This window comes from Grus americana, chromosome 9 (genome assembly GCF_028858705.1).
Source record: "Grus americana isolate bGruAme1 chromosome 9, bGruAme1.mat, whole genome shotgun sequence".
Taxonomy (NCBI): domain Eukaryota; kingdom Metazoa; phylum Chordata; class Aves; order Gruiformes; family Gruidae; genus Grus; species Grus americana.
Window position 1 is genome coordinate 6,146,425 of NC_072860.1, and position 22,987 is coordinate 6,169,411.

Consider the following 22,987-nt stretch of genomic DNA (forward strand, 5'->3'; position numbering starts at 1 on the left):
GTGTCCCATTCCCTCCCATGCTGCAATTAGTTTTCACACTATTTCTTGATAGGACTGTATCAAACTCTTCCTCTCCCTTGCTGCCTTTTTAAACAGCAAGCACTTCAGACTATCTACCTAACTTAGGCCAATTGCCAAACTGATAACAGGCCTGAATAGCAGGGCAGAGCTTATGTCCCACCAAAGAAACAGACTCTGCTATGGCTGTTTTGTGTTGATGCTATATGAGCCAGGGCTGCGACCCTGCCTTCCTCCTCAGTGTGCTGAATGATGCACTCCCCTGCTCCTTGGTGTTTGGCTGGAAGCTAACCAAGTAAAGATAAACAAAAGGAGAGGAGAAAGAAATGGAGGAGGAAGTGGGGGTGAGAATTGCAAACAGCATGGGGTTAGTCATCTCAGGCATTCAGCAATGCTTAACCACCCCACTGGTGGTCACCAAATGCCCCACTAGAGCAGCTGGCCTGGCTTGAACATCTGCCGGACCCTGGATGAATATTTGCAGCAATGCTTTGAACAGAGCACTGATCTCCTGTGCATCAGCTCTTCACTTAAGCATCAACACAGGCTTTCCCCAGCTTGTTTTAAAACAAAAGACAAAACAAAAGGCCCTTAAAAATCCAACAACAGATTTGGTCTGTCTCAGTACATGAGCTTGTGCAGGCAAATCACCCTGCCAGCCTGAACAGGGTCCCTCAACCTTAGCCAGTCATTCTTCACACTCACACTTTAACCTGTGACACCTTAACTTTCCTTTCAAGGGACCCCTGTCACTTCTTCCTGCAGAGAAATAAAACCCTTCCTGAAGCTGCAGAGGAAATCCCTAAGCTTGTGAACTGAAAAACATCACAAATCCCACTCATGCATTACCAATGCCTTCCCACAGTGACAGACTGAGAGAACACAGTGTTTCTCTGTGAATCATTCCCTTTTACGTCCTGGGGTCTGATTAATGCTGCTAGAATTATGGCCCCAGTAATACGCTGTCAAAGTGCCTAGAAGCACTAAAGTTAGTTCCACAAAGGTATCCTAAGCTGCAAAATTCAGTTTGACAGTATCGCCTGTGGTCTGAGATCCCTACAGATAACACTGACCCTCACAGACTCCCGGTGATGGAGCAGCTGTTTGCAGATCTGGAGCACTGCTGTATCTTATGCTGCTTTTTTTTCAACTGTGAGTGAGCATGTCATTATCAAGCTTTAGTTAAAAGAACTTGAGCAGTACACAAATTGCTCATCTTTTGAGGACCTCACAGCCACTATTAAATACATAAAAGACCAGATGCTGCTGCCACCTGCAATGGAATTACTCCACTGAAGGATGGAAGAGGGCTAGCATGCCAACAAGATTTATTCTGAGTTTATGTTGTTGTCACAAAGGATCAAAATCTGACTATAATGTATATCAGACTCAAATAACACAAAACAAGATCTCTCTGGAGCATTAACAACTTCAAAAGGAGCTCCTGGTACAACAACAGAGCTAAAATTGAAACTGCGAAATTTCTTTCCAGTCAAGGACATAAATAAGCTTTTTCCCAATCAACACAAGCAGAATTTTTTCTATGGAAATGTTGTGTCACACTGTTCACTACTACAGCTGTTAACAGAGCTCCCCTCTTGAGCTATGCATTGTTAGCATCCCAGAGACTACAGAAGGGAAGCACGAGAAGTTTTTCTTGGCCACATGTTTTCCCTAGTAAGCATAGCTTGTAAGTGCAGTGGTGGTCTTGGTCAAAGCTGTGTGACAACTCAAAAGTTCAGTGCTCTGCCATATACCTTTTCTGCCCAGTAACTTTCATCTTTTTTGCACACCCCTAAGCTGTCCTTAGAATGATGTGGCATAAAGTAGACACTTCCTGGTTTGTTCTCTTCCAGCATCCTTGCTGCCATCTAATTTGGTTTCAACTGTATGTCCTGGGGCTTCTCTGCTCCCTGCGTAAGGGAGGAATGGATGGGAAGAATGGGTGTTTTTACAGCTGCCCTGACCATCCAGCAGGAGTTACTGTAACGATCAAAGAGAGATGGAAATCTTTATGCTAAGGTACAGCAAGCTTGTAATTAACATATCCATCTAAATTAAATACATAAAATCTAATACAAGAGTAACCAGAGCTGGGTGCTGCCTGCAGTGCAAAGCTACTCTTTGCAAAGCTTTTGTCTCTGGAGTTGTGCTCTCCTTACGCAGTAAGAGCAGCTGCTTCGCTCACGACCTTGTGGGTCTGAGCAATGAGCTGCCACAAGTAGAGCGCTCACCAGAGAAGATGCAGCACCCACTGCAGAGAGGACAGCACAGGTTCCCAGACAGCCTCTAGGAAGTCAGTCCTTAAGCATGTGGATTTAATACCACCAGTACATCTTGCAGGTTAACAAGGCATGAGCCTTCTCCTGACATTAGGCAGCATGTGATATCCAAAATAGACAAAACAAGCACAAAGATATCTGCATCATTTCTCCTCCTCCCCGCCTCCCAAGACACTTCAGAACAGGACAGAGGGGTCTCCATGCTTCCGGCTCAGCCCTACCAGTTTTTGAGCTCTGTAGAAACCACCCTGGCTGGGCAGCAGCAGAAGGCCGTTCTTCTGTGAGTTAATGTGACTCCAGTCCCACAAGGCTGTCAAGAGTTTGTCTTTGAACCTAAGTTTTCTAGTAAAGAAGGGAATTGAAGGCCTACATCACTAGAAGGTACCGATATTCTCTGGGATATCTTAGTGCAAAAATGCTAGAAGAAAAGTCCTGCCTACATTTACATAATTCTTCTATTATTGCCTCTGTATTGTGTCATATTAGCTTATAATTTCTCAGAAGCATTATTCAAAGAAATTTATGCAAAACATTAGCACTATGTTAGAGAGGCTTTCTTTTGAAATACATGAAGCATCACAATTTTAAAGTCCAATTTCTCATGGCCTGGCATGATTTTTGGGAGCTACAAAAGAATGCAAAAATCCATATAAAAGTTCCATCGCCGGGCCCTTAGCCATCAGACTTGTGTACTTTTTTTTTTTAGGAAAAGGAAAAAAGTTACCATTGATGTTGAGAATCTTCACTCCCAAGAACAGGTCAAATTAATTTTGAAGAGGGGACAAAGCTCCATTATTGTTGGTGAAAAAGGGTATAAATCCCTAGCAAATATTCTTAAATGGCAACCACTCTGCAATGTCAGAGCACTGAGGTACACTCTGGTAGAGTGATGAGTACACTTACTTCAGGACAACAGTACCACAGCTTAGAGCCTCGGCAGTTAGGTCATTCTTTATATAACATTAGTTACATCCTCATCCCCCACTGTGCCAGATTTTGTTCTGTTAGCACATGAGCAATCCGACTGATTGAAAGCAGGTGCTGGATCTGTGTATGTATGCAGCCACCTATGAAGAAACATTTGGGGACTGTCCTAGTGATTCAGTAAAATGGTCTCAGCTGACTCAGACATCCTCAGTTCTTCAGTTACGTGCTGGGCCTGAAACTGGTAGGTCAAAATCATGACTAAGAGATTTCTCATCTCACCTGGATATTTTGGAAGCAATTTACTACTTAGCTCTAATGGTTAAAGGGAGCTGCAACTCTATTTAAGAGAGAATTGGAGATACCCAGCATTACTGTTTTCCATTTCAGCAGTAGCTGAAAGAACATTAAGCATGACTGCGTATCTAACATTTTGGGAAGCTGCCTGAAACATACTTGCGTTTTTATTCGTATGTGTGAGCTACACAGGAGAAATTTTTTGTTAGTCCGGCTAGGGAAGGGAGATGCACAATGTGAATACCAGGAGATTGCCAGGCCACCACTGTGACTTTGGTACAGTTTACATTAGGACCTTAACAGCCACTTTCAGCAACTTGTTTTATCTATCCAAAGTGCTTTTAAAGCCTCCAGCTACCAGACCTAATCCCTTCAAAGTCTTTATCCTAACAACACTGCAGCAAGCTACGGACAAGCTATTATCCCTGCATATGGCTGGGAAACAGGTATAGGGAGATTAAGTGACTTGCTCAGTGGCATAGGAAGCCTGTGGAAAGCAGCCCAGGCCTCTTCATTGCCATGCTTCTGCTCCCCTCTTCATCAGCTACTGACTCCAAATCAAAACTCACAACCTGTTTCTAACAGCAGGAATTATTTTCTACCCCTCAGACTTAAATAGTGAGAAACACACAGTTAAAGGTTACAACACAAAGAAAGTAAGAATTACACCAGACAGCTTTAGCTGGTAGCAGTTGGCAAAGCTCAGGGGAGGGGGTAGTGAAAGTGCATCAGTGCAGCAGAAGATTTGACTAATGATCCCTATAAAAAGTGAAATGAAGGAGGCAATTTTATATGAATCCCAGTTTGATTCCTCTTTCCTCAACCCCTTTTCCCTGTTGTTCAAATAAAATATAAAATCTCTTCCTCTCTATTTTTTTTACTGTCCAGGTGCCATATTTCTGTAGTAAATATTTACTGTTGTAACCAAACTTACGTGCATTTAAGATATTGTTCTTCCATTTGGACCCCTTCAAAAGGCATCTACCCATTTGGGCTGACTGCTTAAGTGGGGTTTGACAGTCTGTGGTTCCAAAGGCATTAAAAAAAACCCCAAACACCACAAAAAATCCCTTTACTTAATTGTAAAATAAATCAGAACACTCCATAGCTCAGTACTCTTGAGATTTAACTCTAAAACAATTATTAAAATTAGCTAGAAATGCATATGCATACACTACACTAGTGACTACAGATGTCAGTGAAGATCCTGGACCTAACAGTAACTGTAGAAACAAACCACTCTCACATTGTCCCTTGTGCTGAGAGTGTTCATCTGTGAATTTAGATGCATCTGAAAGCTTTGAGGCAGGGAGGATCTCTAAGGACATAAAGGAGCTCTATAGCACTGGAGGTTTGCTGTTAGTTTTGAACTTGCTTTGTTTATTCCTATGCAGTAATAGCTAAAGCAATTTTGCCACTGCTAATTTGCAAAGGCAGACTTTCACTGATAATACTTTGAGGTCTTCTGCTTTCTGGATGGATTTGCTAGTTCCCAGTTTTCTGTTAATCAGATTCTACCACACAGGATTTTATTTCCGCAGTAGGTCAGTTTAGCCAACACTAGCACAAAAGCTTTCTTAATCAGTTTGGCTATATGCAGTTTGACACAGTCCTATCAAAATCTAGTCTAACCAAAGACGGCAGACTAAAATTCTGTGCTAGCCTATTTACATGTCATCTCTCAGAGAAATTGGTACCTTTCATATCAAAACTCCTTAAAGTTCTGGGCCTTCCAAACTTGTGTGCTTAACGCTACAAACTTAACACTAGTACAGTTGTGTGTGGACAATTATGTTTCTGTTTGGGAATATATAGATGCGTGTGTCTAGAAATCAAGAGATGTTAGCTATCCATCCCAATGCTTCCCACCCAAATTTTTGCTTTTCCCATAGTGAAATGGGATAGCATCAAATGGCAGATTCCTGTTACTCTCTGAAAACCACACACTAATTCTGTCAGGAGAGGTTCAGAGAAAAGATAACTTACTTCTAATACCCCCATAAAATTAAGTGTCCTTCAGAATTAGGTTCTCAGCCTTCTTACAAACAGATAATGATGTTCTCTGCCTGTAAGGTGAAAGGACTCTTCAAAAGAAAACCCCAGCTAGAGAGCATGACCTACCCAGTTCAGAGATAGATGCACTCAGTAAGGTAATTTGCTTTTCGGTTCAGTTGCCCTCTAACTGTATGTATTTCAGATTTGTAGCTGATCTTTCCCCCTTCAGTTATTAACTAGCCTGTTTTAATAGGCTAAGTTTATTCTTGTTTTCATTCTACTAATCTCTTTCACAGGGGGGGAAAAAAAGCTGCTCTATAGGAGTAAAGAGAGTCATGATATTATAAAACTGGTTAGGGTGAAAAGATGGGCTGGGCTAGTGGACATTTGCATATTTGAGGGTGGAGAGATTTTCTGACTATGGAAAGGTGTTTTCAGTCCTCTGAGATTTCACAGAGGGAGCAGAATTAAGTCCCAACAAGAACAAACAGGCTTCCTTCAGTACCAGGGAACCATCACTGGTTTGAGATGTTGATTGTAAATGTGCTTTTCAATGTTCCATCTAGGCCTTTCAGTATTCAGTAAAAATGTGACTGTTACCAATTAAACAGCTACAGACTTTAACTTAGACTCATTCCATTCTATGACTATCAATTTGGAAATGATTTCTCATTTGTAATAATTGGGTAGTAATGAGTAACAGTGAATTGGTGGTAGGGAAAAAACCCACATATAAAAGGAATTAACACTTGAGATGTCTTAATTTTGTGAAGAAAGTTCTGCTTTGAACACATTTCTGTTCCCAAATGTGATTTTCATGTACCAGCAATATTCTACAAGGACTCTCCCTTATTACAAAATATTTACTCTGATCATCAGCCAAAGAATAATACCCTACATTTAATTAAATATTCCCACCAGTTTATTATGACTGCATTGACCATCTGCTGTGCTAAATATGCACACAGAGGAAAAATAGAGGAACTTTAAGACATCATCTTTAATTTGATCATCACTTGTTATGCTAGTAATGATTGACCGATTTATCTTCTCCAATATCTTCTATTCAAGCCAAATAAGTATTACTTACAAGGCCCAAAGCACCTGAATTCTAAATCAAACAAATTACTTCAGCCAAATTATCTTTGTGACAAACATAAGAATTTGCCAGAAAGAGTTGCATTATTTCCATAATTTCTCTAAATTGTAGTCTTCACAACCACCAGTTGTGGTGACTCAGGCGGGTTTCTGTTAGTCAGAAAATTAACACAAGGCAGGATTCCTTTTCTGAAATATCAACACTACAGATTTTTTTTAGATCTTTCTTTCCCCTTGCTGTCATCTTTTGCAAAGGCTGTGGCTTAAGATAAAGTCAACATAATGCAGGGATATTGATTCATGTATTAACCACTGACCATGCTTTGTAGTGCAGTCTATGGATTTGCTTGAGGGATGATTAAGGGTTAGATGACTCAAGGTGTTAGTGTACACATTTTATGTTCACAAATTAAAACCTGAGAACTACACTATAGAAGCCAACCATCTTAACGTATGCTAGTGTTAAGTGATCACCTATCCAAAAAAGCACCTGCACATACAGACTAATTCTACCACGTCTTTAGATCCCAGTTGACCAGTGTCATCTTCACATTTAACTGGACAAAAGAAAGGTTTAACAAAAATGTATGGAACTAATGAAGCAGACAACCAAGTAATCACCATTATAACCTGTAACGTATCTGATCCACTTAAAAGAGCTCAGTCCGCTACTTAAACCACAGTTAGGAATTGTGTTGACCCAGACTAGACTAACTAAATCTGGGCTCTAACACACTGCGATATGGGGTTTAATTTTTACACCATAGCACTTGCCTCTCCAAAAGTGATGAGGGTTCCCCATCTCTTTCCAGAGGGGCAGACCAGCAAATTAGATCTCTCCGGGAACAACCACAAGAGGGACGGAAAGAGCCCCATATTACTGAGCCCCAATGGAGCTGGTTAGCTTGTGGGGCAGCCCCACTGCACCTTGCTGCATGTGGGACCTCTGCTGCCAGCAAGGCACACCAGAGCAGGGAATCTCTGCTGCCCTGCTCAGATCAGCAAGGGACTTTGCCCCTAACAAACCTCTGCATTAGAATAGCTACATACCTGGGTAATCTCTGATCAAATTACATATATTTTTCCACAGCTACAAGGACTGCAAATCTATATACTTAAATATATAGAATGGAAATACCTAAACAACTCTTAAAGTAAATAATTTCCTTTAAGGTAATTTCCTCAGACTGACCAGTGACTTTAGCCAATTTTAGTCTCATATTGTGGTTTTTTCCTTAGAAAAGGGTTAATTCTCATTATTTGCTGATTTGAAACTAATTTTATACTAATCTTTATAGATAATTTTTATGTAGTCTTTATACTAAATGAGGTTTATTTCAATTAGAGAATGAAAGCAAATACAGGTGTAAGCAATTATAAAAACTTTCTCTTAATATTTATATTGAAATTAACATTATATTGGGGAAAAAGAGGAACGTAATTTATTGTTTTCTAAATTTGCTTAAATTCTTAATTTGCATCAGGCTGCTTTTGGATAGAAATTAGTTTAGTAAAAAAAATGTGAAAAATCCATCACGTGAAATATTCATGACAGTTATTACCTAAAAGCTATCTTCAGTGCAATGTCTACACAGAAAAATACCAAAACACTACATGTCAATTTTAAAAAGGAAGTACTATCTCTAGTTCCTAGGTACTGTACCTCCTATTACTTCTTACAAGATTTTAGAATCTTACAGTAATTTCTCTTCATTAGCTGAAAGAATACAAGCTGCGCTTTTTTTTTTTTTTAAGTCTCAATCCATTAACCTTGAATGTCTGGGTTATCATGTGGGCTAAAGGCAATAAAATTGGCACAAAGATCAGTTCTGTTATCTGATTTTGTCACAAAATGGTTACTATTTCAAGTTAGTTGAATATAGATTAAACCTAGTACTCTGCATGGGTTGCCAATTTCAAATAGATTCAAAGGTGTAGATAAATGAACATACCGTTCCAAAAAAATAACCGAATGTTGTTAAAAAGAAGTTCCTTATGCTCTATCAGCCCCATACGTTTTTATCTTAATTCAGCCCATTTGAGCTGATGTGGTCTTCTACTCCATCCCTGAGCGCTCTTGACCTTGCAAGACGCATTGGTAGCAGCCTTTCTCCAGTTACTACAGCTCTGTCTTGCACACTGAGGTTAGGTTACACACTGGAAAAATAACACAAAGACTGACCATTACAGGAAAAGTTGCATTTTTCTCCCTAGAAAACTTTATGAAAGTGATTTTAATTTATAAATAGAAGAGTGGTTTTTACTGAGCATAAAAAACAAAACACAACCAAAAATCACCCAAAACAAAGAAGCAATTAATCACAAATCAAATCCTGGATAATACAAAGCCTTTATTTTTCTCGTGCTAAGTTACTGATCTGAAATTAGGGAAAGAGAAAACTGATTGCAAACTGCAACAACACTGGATTAAAGCAGAAAATTGCCAAAGCATACTAGGCTGTGGGAGAGAGGAAGCCTAACAGAACAAAGCTTCAGTCAGTGCCTTAGATATGTCTGAAACAAATCAAGAATAAAGCAATAAATACACTGAAATTGCAGTCAGTATCCTTGCTATCATTTTCCTCTCCATACTGGAAGAGAAAGAAGAAACACAATCTGTCTTGGAAACTATAGGACAAATACATAAATATCAAATACATTGCTAGAGAAATGTTCTAAAAATTCAGGACTCTAAAGTCAGAGTACATTTGAACAAGCCGATGATGTTAAACATCCTGGTCTGCCAAATATTCCAGGTTCACAAATCTCTATTTTCAACCTTTAGAGCAATCACTAAGGACACAGTTCAATGGAAATGGTCACCTTTCAGCAAAGTCCCAAGTCCTGCTTCTGAACACGAGATGATGTACTTGAAGTTCATGCTGACGTGGTACATTATGGTTAGACTTCACCTATGTTCTCATGCAGAGGAAGAAGAGCTTCCACTATTTCTAACTTTCTGTGTAGGCTTCCAGGATCATGGGCTATACCCAAAGGAGTAAACAGGCAGCAGCTGGGCAGGGAGTGGGAAGGAGGGATCAGGGTAGAGTTTGACTCAGCCATACCCTACTCGCTGACTCATGTACCGGTGCAGAAGAAACTGCTGTAATTTGTTGCTGGTTGCAGTCAGTTAAAAGTTAACTCTGATAGAGAGGAGCAAGGAAGACTCTTAAAGGAATGATAAGATTGCTATGCTTTCACTACTTTAAAGTAGTATTTTTTTGGATCAAGGATGTTTTCTGCGCCTGTCTTTTGAGAGACCCAAATTAAAACCTAGGAGGCTTGGAGGCTTTCCATTTGTCTGTAAATTGCTTCCCAGCATTCTTGTTGCACTTTAGAAAGAAATAAACTATTAACATTTTTTATTTTTTTAATTAAAAAGCCCCAGCAACAACTAAACAGCTGAAAGTCACATCTCCATCAGCAGCTAAATGTTTTTGCAGCCTTGCTATATACATCTATTCAGTAGCAATTTCATCACAACTGAACTTTATAGAGTAATTACCATCCTTACTTATATTAAAGCTTAATTATCAGGAGGTTTATTAAGCTTAAATCTTCTCTACGTACTTGGCCAAGAGAACCACAGTGAACATTTTATCCACCTATTCATTACTTAAACAGCAGTCACACAGTATGTGCAAGTGTTAAGAGAGCATAGCAAAAGTATTGGTACATCAAGTCAAACTTTCATCCTTATTTCTCACAAAATGTCATGTTCAGTTCTTGAAGAACTGCCATGAAACACAGCTACCATTTGCAAGTGACCATGTCCCTATCACAGGTGCTCCACCTTCCCACAGTGTTATGATTCATACACAATGTTTTTTCTCCACAGTTTCAACATCCATCAATTACTGCAACTAGATTCCATTTAATCAAATATATTAAAGCAATAAAAGGAAATTTCTCATTTCAAATTCTCATTGATTGAAAAAACCCAGAACATTTTGAATACCACAAACCCAGAATTTTAAAGACCTTTTAAAGAAGATCTCTAAGACTACTTTGCCACATAAATCATTTGGCAATCTAATGTGAATTTATTGAATACTGCCTAACAGAAAATTATACAATCCATATTGAAACACGTTTTGAGCACTTTAAGTGTGTAAAATAAGATTTGTCTGTATCATCACAGCCATCTCTCCTAAACTCTTCAGACTCCCATCCTCATGGCATCACTGAGAGCCTTGTAGTTTCCCCTTAGACTATGCCCCCATCTTTATCTTACCATATGTCTTTCTCTCTAAACTCTGATATTTTTTTAATAACCATCTTTGCTTTACACAAAGACCTGTGTTTAAATCACATTTCCAGAACCCTTAGTGTGATTTCAGAAGCTTACAGACATACTCTGTGGATCAATGCTGAGGCTGAGCTATGACATCTGATTTTCTAATTTAGTTGAGATACTTAAATCAAATGTATATTCACAAATTGCTACAGTCCAGAAATGGAACTTTTTTCTCCAAATAAATCCATAAACTTCTATTAATTCAGTAAAGACCAGTTTATCTTGGTTCTATCTTTTAGTCTTGTTACACACAAGAGACTGCCTTTTACTATTTGTTAAAATGCTTAGACACTTTGCTGAAAGTCTGTTGTGAGTTGCATCATTATAAGCAGCCCTTGGGGTTCTCCAGATAAATGGAAACACTCTCCTCCATGTCTGCTGAGTGAGTATTGCTGTTTTGCTTAGCATTCATCTGAAACTTGGAAGTTAATTATTTTTACAACACTTCAAAAATAACCACTTGTTCCTCATCTCCTTTTTTGAAAACAAAAAAGTAATTAGGATTGAGGAGAAGTGTTTGAGATTTAAACCTGTTATGCTTTAAAAAAAATCAAAGACTTAATCAAAATTTGAACTGTCCATATGTTATTCAAGTGAGAAGAAGAAATTGGTAAGAATCATATTTGGGACAAAGCAATCCATTTACAATCAACCATAACTACTGCTTATATTAACAAAGAAAAAGTCAGACCACTGAAGCATTCCCATGGCTAACATTTCCTACCCTCAAAGCTACTCTTCAAGCTCTCTCAGTCATTCCATCTGTGTTATATCCCTTGAAGGGCAAAGTGTTACCTCCTGCTATTAGGATTGGGATACAGATACATACTTTAGTGTAGAAGCGAATGTTATTCATGCAGTTTGTTTCCATAAAAAAGCTAAACAACTTTCTACAGCTATCCCAACTAAATATTGGGAATTAAATCCACCTGTCCACAACAAATTCAACAACTTACAGCAAGAGGGGAGGAACTGTTTATCAGGGAGTGTAGTGACAGGACAAGGGGTAATGGGTTTAAGCTGAAGGAGGGTCGATTTAGATTAGATGTTAGAAAGAAATTCTTTACTGTGAGAGTGGTGAGGCACTGGAACAGGTTGCCCAGAGAGGTTGTGGATGCCCCATCCCTGGAAGTGTTCAAGGCCAGGTTGGATGAGGCTTTGGGCAATGTGGTCTAGCAGAGGGTGTCCCTGCTCATAGCTGGGGGGTTGGAACTAGATGATCTTTGAGGTCCCTTCCCACCCAAACCATTCTATGATTCCAAGATTCAATGCATTGATAGAGCTATTACTTTCCTTTTTTTTTTTTTAATTCCTCTTTGGCTCCTGTATCCTTTTTGATTTGAGTCATCATGCTGGTGCCAGTGCTGTAATGCACACCTGGCACAACAGGTTTCAGACGTGCAGTTCTTCAAACACTATTGAGAACCTTGTGTACGGCATACAGGAGCATCATGACACACCAAACAGAGGAAGAAATGTGCAGGGCTGTAACCAGTTCCCTAGGTAACAAAGAGATACTATTAAAAAAGAAAGTGGTACCATGGTGGTAAATAAATAAATGCATACAAAAAAGGCCCACAAGCATGACTAACTTTCCTGGATACTGCAGAGGAGAGAGAGAGAGGCAGAGCATATAAATTCATGTACCTTGTATCTGTGAGGAAACAGAAAAATTCCTCACCAAATTGAAGGTCAAATAATACCCTCATTCACAAGTTCCTTTTAGGCAGCCAGGAACACTCTGCCTCCCAGCTCTTTTTCTCTTACCTCACCACTACTTTCCCAACTCTCTTTCACATTACAAACAGCTACTAAGCGACAAGAGGTTTGCAGAGAATGAGTCATTCTCATGTGGCTGATAGACTGAGTGCAGGATGGAGATTAGTGACCTGACAATGCACAGCCCCAGAATCATTGTGCTTCCAGATAACCAACATGGTCACTGAATGCAGCAAAACTTAATAAATGATAAGTGCTTTAAAAGGATACAATTATAAGTCATGCCTTACAATTCTCACAGATGGATGTGTTAGCCTAGAAAGAAGACTGCTGTATGCTAGATGTACAGTTGACACACAGCATTAAGCATTCCATACCAATAAGGTATTTCCTTAAAGTTAACTGCCCAATAATTAAATTAGATTTTATTTAGATGGCAGTATGAAATCCTCAAACTTTGAACTGATAGTAAAAATTTTGGTAACTAAGAAAAAGGGAAGTGGGGCATAACCATGCAAAGTCAGTCAGTTCCCAATGTAAGCAACAGATTTTGACATAACTGGGAATGTTTCTGGCAGGAGACATCCTTTTGACTGAGGTTTTATTTTTTTCTGTTTGGTTTGTTTGTGGGGTTTTTTTCCTAATAATGGAAAATAGAAAATTTATCTGGAAAAGGCCTCAGGAGTTCATCTTGACCATTCCCTTATCTCCAGTCAGGACTGACTTCTACTTCTGATCTGAAACAGGTTTGTCTGCCTCATCCTTGTCTGGCTTTTCCCCCCAATGATATTTGTATCAGACATTTTGATGGTTCATTTAGCGCAGTTAACTCAAGCAAAGCTCCTAGGGCATCAGACAGAGCCATTAATCCTTGCAAGTATGCTTTGCAATATTTAGTCCTTGGGCCCCTAAGTGAAGACTGGCCAAAGCGTACTTGTAGCATAGGTCCCTCAGTCATGAATCAGCTGACGGACTAGAATATTTAGGAAAGAAAGAGTTGTGAGTTGTAAATATGAAGAATCTTGATGCCTACATGAAAACCTTGTAACAGCAAGCTCTTTATTTTATCCATGAAGTTCTAGAGTGACTGAACATCTGTAGAGCAATTCAGGAAACGAACAGAAGTCATTTTCCTTGCTAAGTATGGTAGAAATCACACTGACTCTAGAGGAATTGTCTACGAAATCTTTTGCAAAGTAAATTTTAACCTGTGAAGGGACCTGTCCAAATCAAAGCAGAGTTCTCTCATTGCCTGTTCTCTTTAAAACCAGGTTGACTCAGTTTCCTAGTCTTACCTAGTATTGACTAACTTCCTTAAAAAAATTTAATAATATACTCATAAAAACATTAAAATTTGCAGTACCTGCTGTGAGAATATTTAAATAAGTTAACTGAGACAAATATAATCAGAAAGATAAACCACAACATTATTAGGAAAACCAATTTAGAAGCCTGATTCCAATGTTCAAATTGAGGAGAAAATTACAGAATTAATCCAGCCTACATGAGCAGACCACATTTCAGTTTTTTCCATCAGATTTCAAGTAAAAACAACTAACTGCTTGTGAGTAATCCACTGAATAACAATTCTCAGACATTACTTTAAAATTATTTTTCAAAAAAGACTGTTAGATGTTCAGACTTCTCATAGGCAATTCCAAATTGAAAAGTCAAAGAAACAATAATGTGTGAAGTACTGATTCACTTCAAAATCATAAAAGTTACTAGAGCAAGACTTTGTTATGCAAGCTATTTAAAAGAGACTGAAGTAATTCCACATATATTTATGCATGAATATATGTGTGTGTGTGTGTGTGTATGTATCTCAAAACCTCAAAAACAGTGACCATCAGAGCTCAGGGAGAAGATGCCAGACATTAGATTCTTCTCCAATCTAGCAAACAAAAATATAATGGTCTAACATTAGTGAGCTATCAATTCAAATGATTAAATGAAGGTTAGATTCCAAATAAAAAACCCCGAACATCAAGAAAACAATCTTTGCTGTAATCCAAACTTGTAACAGCTTAAAAAAAGTAAACTGTGAAATAATATAGCTACACAATACAAGAAGTCAGAATTTAATGGTGTTTTGGCCTTAATTTGTGTTTCAAGCTGCATTTGAAAAAAAACCAACCAAAACAACAAACTCTATTTGAATTAATTCCAATTTTCATCAGTAACTGCTAAATCAAATTTAGGATAAAGTATATGTTTGGTGATTATGCTAATCTCACCAAACTGCTACATCCAAATTATCCAAGTAAATGAAATGCAATCAGTAACTTGCAGAAAAATCAATTTTGTTAACTATCTCATCTTCTGGGATGTTGCTGATTTTAAATGTTTTCTTTCTATTTATTTTATATAAGGAGTATATGAGCAAAGTCACTAAACACTAACAGAGATTCTTAAGTCTTTCATGAGTCAAAAAGAACAGCATATATTTTTCAATAATGAACCAGTAATTATCACAATCTCACCAACACTCATCCAACCAAGCATAGTTAAAGGTATATTTTTTGCTTTGTGCTCACATAGGGAAATAAACACAACAAAAAAAAGATGGTCCAACTTCTTTATCAAGGGACCACCTGTCTAGTTTTTGACTCCACTTTTGCATTCTGCTATAATCTTCTCTGGAAAAAGCCGTACCAAATTCATAGTTTCTTTCCAGTAAGTTTCCTGCAGAATCAGGACCTCAAAAATATCAAAACATCTGAGTTATTGCATAGTAGCACAGCTTTTTAAAAATAAATGCAAGTTCTTACTAGTTGCAACAATCATGTTGCATTCATATGATTACCAGCAGCCATCACATGTAATGAACCATCTGTGCACATGTGGATTAATACCAATACTTCTGCAAGGAGCTTGAAACTAGCATAAAGAAGAGTTTGTAAGTGGTTATTGATAGCTTGAGACCACGTAACTATGTTTTATGGCAACGTTCCAGAAAACCTGCTGAATACTTCTATACGCAATCTTCCTGGATGATCCTGCAATGATAAAGAACCTTTTAAACTGCTTGCTAAGCGTTTTCTCTTTTTCAGATTTTGACTAACATTTCATGAGATTCAATAGATTTGAAGGGCCTGATTTTCTGAAAAAGCCTCTTTTTCAGAAGTCTGCAGTACCACCTTGTACTCTTTTTTTTTTTTTTTTTTAAAGAACTTCAACTCAGCCTTCAACCTTGCACATGCAGTTTTACATCTGGAACTAATTAGAGACATTATTTACCTACCTACCTGATGGCATGTACAGGTAGTTCAGAGATTTTTCTTGAATTCAGTAAGACTCTTCTCCGACCATCACAAAGGAAAAGTGGCCAATCTGGTATTGTACTTGTGAGAAATACCTTGATGAATTGCATTCAATCTGAAGAGCTTTCTAATCATGTAAACTCAGAGCATTCTGTCAAGTGAATATGCCTGAATCACACATATTTGGTTTAACTCATACTGAAAAAAATTACAGCAATGGCAGCACTCTGTCATCATCTTAAGAAAGGAATTATAGTAAAATATTACTGTCACAACTCCACAATGTATCAGGCAATGTCCAAGGGGCTTTTAATAGTAGAGTATAGCTCCATCTTACCATTTTAGGTGTCCTGTGGTGCAACTGGAGACAATTGTCACTGTCCAAAAGGAAAGAACATTTTTTGCTTGATTCAGTTACAAGCAGCAGCAAATAAAGTACGCATTAAACTATTCTGACTGTATCCATTACACACAGACACTTTCCAGAACATCTAACCTTGTAAGAATGTATTGCGTCAAACAAAAGAAAGAAGAGGCAGGTCTGAGTCTGCTAATTCTTGCTTTTATTGACTTGTCAGTTATTACTTTGAAGATATGTATTGGACTCACAAATTTCTCTATGGTACATGCCACAGAATGAAACATAGATTTCAGTAAAGGTGCCAAAAGAAGTGTATTAGTAATGGCTTGCTTTATTTTTATCATTTGTACATTAGTTTGCTTAGAAACTAAATCAAAGCAGGACAAATACTCAATCCACTGGTTTGTTTATTTATAGAACACCCATGATATATTATTGTACTTCTTCACTTTGTATACAATTTCTGCCTTTTCTGTGGTTAGGATCCTGAATGAGTTTTTATCGATACCAAGACTGAGTCTTATCCCTTCTACTGGTCTAAAACACCAGCAATATTCAGAATTACTCCATTTATCCCCTGGTTTATGATGTCATTCATTAAAAAGCAACCTTTGCAGACTATATTACAAACTCTTCCATGAGGATCCAAACCAATAAAGCCATGCTTCATATCCAAAATTGCTACATCACTCCCCAGTCACCAAAATACCTCCAGCTTACCTCCCTTACCATCTTGCAAGACTTGCTAACTTGTAATACTTCCTGCCACATGCACTGGCTCTTCTCTACCCTTTCCCCTTCTAGTAAGCATCAGAACTTTTGCTCGTGTGGTGAGGTCTGGACCATCCCTGCATACAGCCAACCACCGGAACCAACAGCTCCTGAGCTTCTCTTACTGACTTTTCCTAGGCTAACAACAATAATTTGGGCCTCATCTCTACCTAGCTGCTGATTTCCCAACAGCTTTTAGGAATTTGTATCTATGAGGTCTTTACCACTCAATCAAGTTTAGCAGAATAGTAAAGAGGCCATCACACTAACTGTATTTCCTTGGAAAGGCAGGCCAAAGCCAGCAGCATTTAAAAGCCTTGCATGCAGACACCTCTTTTTAGCCTCTGCTTTTGCTACTGTTATTCAAACATGTATTATGCCTTAGTCATGGCAGTGGCTCTCCAGTGGAGGAAGATGCCATTCATTTTACATAGAAGTGGTATAACAAATGAGCAGCCAATCATTCAGCTTTCAAAGGACGTGGCTGCTTTTTTCTTCTGCGTTCAGTCACTCAACTGCCCTGAATGAAATAAGAACATGAATAATGTGAGATGCTTTGAACGTACAAATAAAAGCATCCACCACAAATGTTTGTATTGATTTAAGGTCAGAATAAAATTTAAAATATTTTTTGATGATAGACTTCCCAGCAAGGCAAATGCAGAAGCCACAGATGGATAGTTGTACAGTGAGATATGGGCTCCTTAATTAAGAAACCTACACATAACTGAAACAGCTAGCCTCTGGAGGTAGACCTGTACAGAAAACCTGTATAAAAAACCTATGTAGATCTTTAAGAGCTTCTCATTGGGTGAAAGACTCATAACAGCTAACACACACCTTTTGCAGCATGTTAAGAGATTTATGGAAGATTAAATTAGTTAAAAAATCAGTTCAAGATTCCCTTTACATTTTATCTGTTACTGCCTGCTGGAGACCATTCTCTAAGCTGAACAAATCTGAATTACTTGTTACAAAGAGAATTGGCTATGAAATCTACACCTTATTCAGCGTTTGAATACTTTACACACTGCATTTCTCCTGTTACAATCATGATTCAGACAGCCCAAATGTATTTCAACCCATGGTTCATTTACTATTGGGGTAAACCCTGATCCTCAGGCTTGGTTGTTATTTTTTTGTAACTTGTGAATGTCTCACCAAAACCTCTTAAGATCAACAAGAGAGTAAATGTACTTCTGCAAAAGCTATTGCAGGATGAACAGTTCTTTATAGTGACACTCCTAGCATTGCTTCTGTTTGTAATCTTTGCAAATATTTAATTCCCATCCAGACAGGCACAAATGCTGAACAATAAGACACCCTAACTCATGGCATCTATAATGCAGCTAAGTCTCTATCTTTCTTGTTTGTTTAGCTCATTAGTTTATAGGGACAAGGAGCATCTCTGGCAATATTTGTACATGATCAAGCACAGCAGAGACTCTGAACTCTACTGCAAGAGCAAACACTAACAGTTTTAATGTGGTTCTGTTGCTCCTTTCAAGCAAATATGGAAATTAAAGGAACACCCAAAGCTCTATCTCAGCCACACTAATCCTGTGAAAGCAATGACTCACCTAGTAATGGCTTTCCATAAATTAGGCAGCTAAAATTGGGTAGGAAGCATTAAACCATTAACACTTCCTGTAGTATAAATTTTCTCACTGCATGTGAAGAAAATCCATGGCAGTAAAAATTAAAGAGATGAAGGTGTCAGCACCCATCATGTTAAGATATGTTGTTAATAATTCAAATCTTCCTCCTTTGGAGCGTATGGTTTTAGAATGAATCATTCTCTATTTCCTTTTTCAAATGAAAACTGAGGTTTTGTTGCTCACTATTTCTCCAGGTTTTCTTCCCAGCTATTAAAAGAGAAGAAATTAATATGGCTAATTGTGTGTGTTGCCAGCATCATCTTATAGTAGTACCCTACTGTAGCAATGTTTTGTATGTTATCATCTTCCATACATCAGTACTGAAATGGAAATGATTGGTAGTAAAATTGACAATATACAAAAGAAAAGCCATACATAGCTTTGGGAAACAGAAAGAGATGGAAGAGAAGGCGACACTGCACTTTTGTACCCATGAATGGTCTTTGGGAGTAGCACTCCCTTTTACTCCACAGAGCAGGTCAGTTGCTCTGGGCCTGGCAGGAACAGTGCGTACCAAAAGGGCACCACTGTGACTACTGCTTTGTGGAAGTGGAACATGATAAAATAAAGATTGAAAACTGAAATTTCAGGACCCATATCTAAACTTGGCTGCTGAACTAAGATGGGTGCTAAAAAAAAAAAAAAAAAAAAAAGCTTTTGTTCAACATCCTGGTTTATTGCTTTTGAAGGAATTTGCTAATTATGAGGTGCCAGGCTACTAGCCTTTATATAGGCCCAGAATTTAACTGGTAAGTAGCAATTGCTGCAGAGTTTGGTTAAGCTCCACAGCTCCAAATATCTATTTTAGATATTAAAAGCAAAAAATATGACCATGGTGCCAGACGTAACAAAGTGCACAATTTTCTCATGCCACAGAAAGGACTATCACAGACCTATTCTCCTCGAAAAGGTGGGAAAAGCATGGGCCCCATGCTCAGAGCTGGCAAAGGCCTCAATACTATAACAGTTCTTGACATATTGCGCAAGTCACCCAGTGACAGCTGTCCTTCAATTACTGCTTCTAAATTTTGTTGGCATCTTATTATCAAGAATTCTGAATATCAAATATTCAGGTCAAGCTCTCATATCTTCTCATTTCTAGATGGGTACAGTAATAACATTTCTAATCAAAACCATTTGTTCTGTCCAACCCAGTCTTGCTGCATCTAGTTCCCATCCCTTTTTGTTTCTCTGGCCTCTACTACAAACCAAACTAAACAAGATCTTAAGAGAATAGACTATAGAAATGTTTTGCTATTAATAACTGAATTTTGTAATCATGTTGCTCTACTCCTCCTGGAGTACGCACCCACTGTAAACTATCCCTTTACATATTACTTTCTCGTCATGGGGACAGGCAAGAGAGACTACTGCTCCTGAAGCTGCTGTAAAACAAGAAAAAAGAATTTCTAGTTTAAAGTGAAGCAGTCTAACAAAAAGAAGGGCTTACAATTTTATTTTTAATTAAGTTAAATATATTTAATTTGAAGTTGCCCATGAGCTGGAAGCAACACAGTTCCTACATCAGTTCAGCCACTTCTTAGCAGTTAAAAAAAAAAAAAAAATCACATAGCAGAGGAGCGCACACAAAGCACAGGCAGTATTAACGAGTCTGAGAGAGTAGGATTTACCAGGGCCTTAATCCCTCCCTCACCCCATCTGGTAACAACACCTCTTTCATAGCATAGGGTCACAGGCAAGACACTGCACTTCTAAATACGCTCCAGTATTGATCAGCTCTCCACCAGATCATTAATACAGAGATGTCCCACATATGCAAACTTTTCTTGTCTCCAGTCACTACACAAATCTACTGCCTTTTTCAAAATAAACTTCTGGAGACAGAAAGACAAGAGAGGCAGGTTGTTTCTTAAGAACTGTGAAAAGGCAGATGAGAAACTGAGCCAAGACAGAAGGTAAGCAGGTATTGCTAAGAAGGGCAGGCAGCAAGTGTTGGGTTCTCACTCAATGTAGACATCCCTGTAAATACAGGAAACAACCAGCAGGTTTGTGGAGACGCAACTGCTCAAATTATAGCAAAATAAACCAGAAGGGCAAACAGCAACACCTACAGATAGTTCTGGGTGGCTGAGTATCTCTCAGTAGATCCAACACTTACTTTGTAATTAGTACAGGTGAACCTCCTGGTGCATGTAAAGCACTGGCACATGTCCCCTGGGACTTCTGCTTTGTGGTGGGACTGCAGGAAGGATGGGTGACTAAATGGGAGAAGTGAGGCGTGGCTTCTGCTCTGCCACAGAAACCCAGTGTAGCCTTGGACAAAGTCAACTGAACCCAGCTTCTTGAGAGGCATTTCAAATGTCTGATTCCCACTGATGTGTATGCCGCTGAGAACGAGATCTTCGAGGATCTGTCTTTGTGCCTTAGCTGTAGTTCTCTATTTCTGTATGATTGTGAGGCATCGAACACTGCAGCAATAAAGGCAGCACACAGACACCTACAGCAGTACAGATGATCTTTCATAACAATAACCTGAACAAAAGTTTTTCCAGAGTTTTTCACCCATTAACATTTCCAAGCTCATCAGAAGGGTTTCTGACTTTTTTTTTCTTTGATAAACTCCATATATTTCTGACCCTAGCAGGACATAATCAGACTATTAAAGTGACTTTAAGAGTTATTACATCAGACTTGTGTCAGTCTGAAAGGGTCTAGTTGCACTACAGGGCGCCTTAGGCTGTAGTCACCAGCACAGAGCACTGCAATAGAGCAGGAATTCAGGACTGCAACTCCAATGCTACCTCGACACCACATAAATGGAAGCTGTGCCAGGCATGAGGAAAGAAATCCCTATTCCAGCTAACAGCCCTTTAGCTACAACATATAATCTCAAGTACTTAGCTAGCCATCTAACTGTCCTTTATCTCCAACAAAAAACCCACTCTTTCCTATTTCCCTCTTTTATGTTTGAACCTACTATTTTCTCCAGGTATTTTTTTTTTTACCTTGTCATAATGCATTAACTTCATGTGCTTTGATCTTTCCATAGGGAATTTATTTTCTCTCTTCAAAGATCTTTTCTAGTGAGAAGATATTTTCCCCAGTCCATAGCTTCTCTTCCCTTCACATGTCACAGCATGGCCACTTTTTTCTTCTTTTTTTTTTCTTTTTTTAAATATATTAACATTTAAGAAATCAAATTTCAAATTAGAAGCCAGGCAAGTTTATTCCTGATGGAACAAGATGTGACCTCTGATAAAAAAAAAAATATCTAAAAGACAGACATTGTGCACACATTGCTGGAGCAAATTCGCTCCACAAAAGGTTTTGCAAGGCAGAGTAGTTACAGGAGAACAAAGACAGTCAAAGGTAGCCAGAGTTAGTCATAGATCAAAGGTGAGGAAAGAGGCAAAAAAGAAAGAACAAGGCAGAGATGGTTATGTTTTACCCTAGTAACCCACTTTACGTGAGCCTCACTGGACTAGAAAAATCTTTCCTTCTACCAGCATCATGCTATAACATGCTGCTCCTTTATTTCACTCACCGCTTAACTGGTACTTATTATTGTATGTATCACCAAACACCAGGCACACTTGCAGAGGTTTCAAAGAACCATGAATAGCAGAAGCCACCACCTGAAGCCACCTTCCCAGCCAAACAGTGAGTAAGGGTTGTTGCAGGCTGGTTTATTTCCTAGTACTCTGAGAGAAGAAACAATTCAGGAAGAGGACAGAAGTCTTCTTTTAAAACGTCAATTTCTGGAGCATTGTGATGGAGACATAATTCTGCACTAACTCAATTCTGTGAGACAAATTTGGAAGACATCAGCAAAGAGAAGACATTCATTAAAGCTCTGGGACAATCATAAGCATGTAAGAGAACTACGTAAATAATTTTTACTCACTTATTCTACTCAATTTAAACCAGGATGTTCTATCTTCTCTCTTAATTCCCATTAACAGTTGATAATTCTGAAGGGAAAAAAATCCTTAATATATACAATGGCTATATTTGTCTTAGTTTTCCAACAAGATTTTAATTCTTCTCTGTTTCATTTGTCAATGTCTATATGGTATAAATCTGTGCAGTGCTGAGGTTGCCAGTACCACTGTCTGTAAGACACAGAGGGGTATTTTGATTGGTTTTAGCCTATTAAAACTATTATCCTAATTAAAATTCACTGTTCATTCCCCCACTTAAAAAAAAGCTCTGTCTTGCAGACAGGTGTTTTTAGAGGGAAATCTCTCACCCACCTCTTCAAGGAGTTTTCAGCTGAGTGCACTCACTTGAACTTTCAAATCACTGCCTGCTTGTCTGATCCATATTGCTCTGCTCTGGCATAC

General features: G+C 38.5%; 1 protein-coding gene across 1 annotated transcript in view; it reads right to left on the reverse strand.

Annotated features, from left to right (window-relative positions):
- Nucleotides 1-22,987, reverse strand: part of LOC129210148 (vesicle-associated membrane protein 2-like) — a 53,350-nt gene that overhangs the window by 17,405 nt on the left and 12,958 nt on the right. The gene's annotated exons all lie outside the window — the stretch shown is intronic.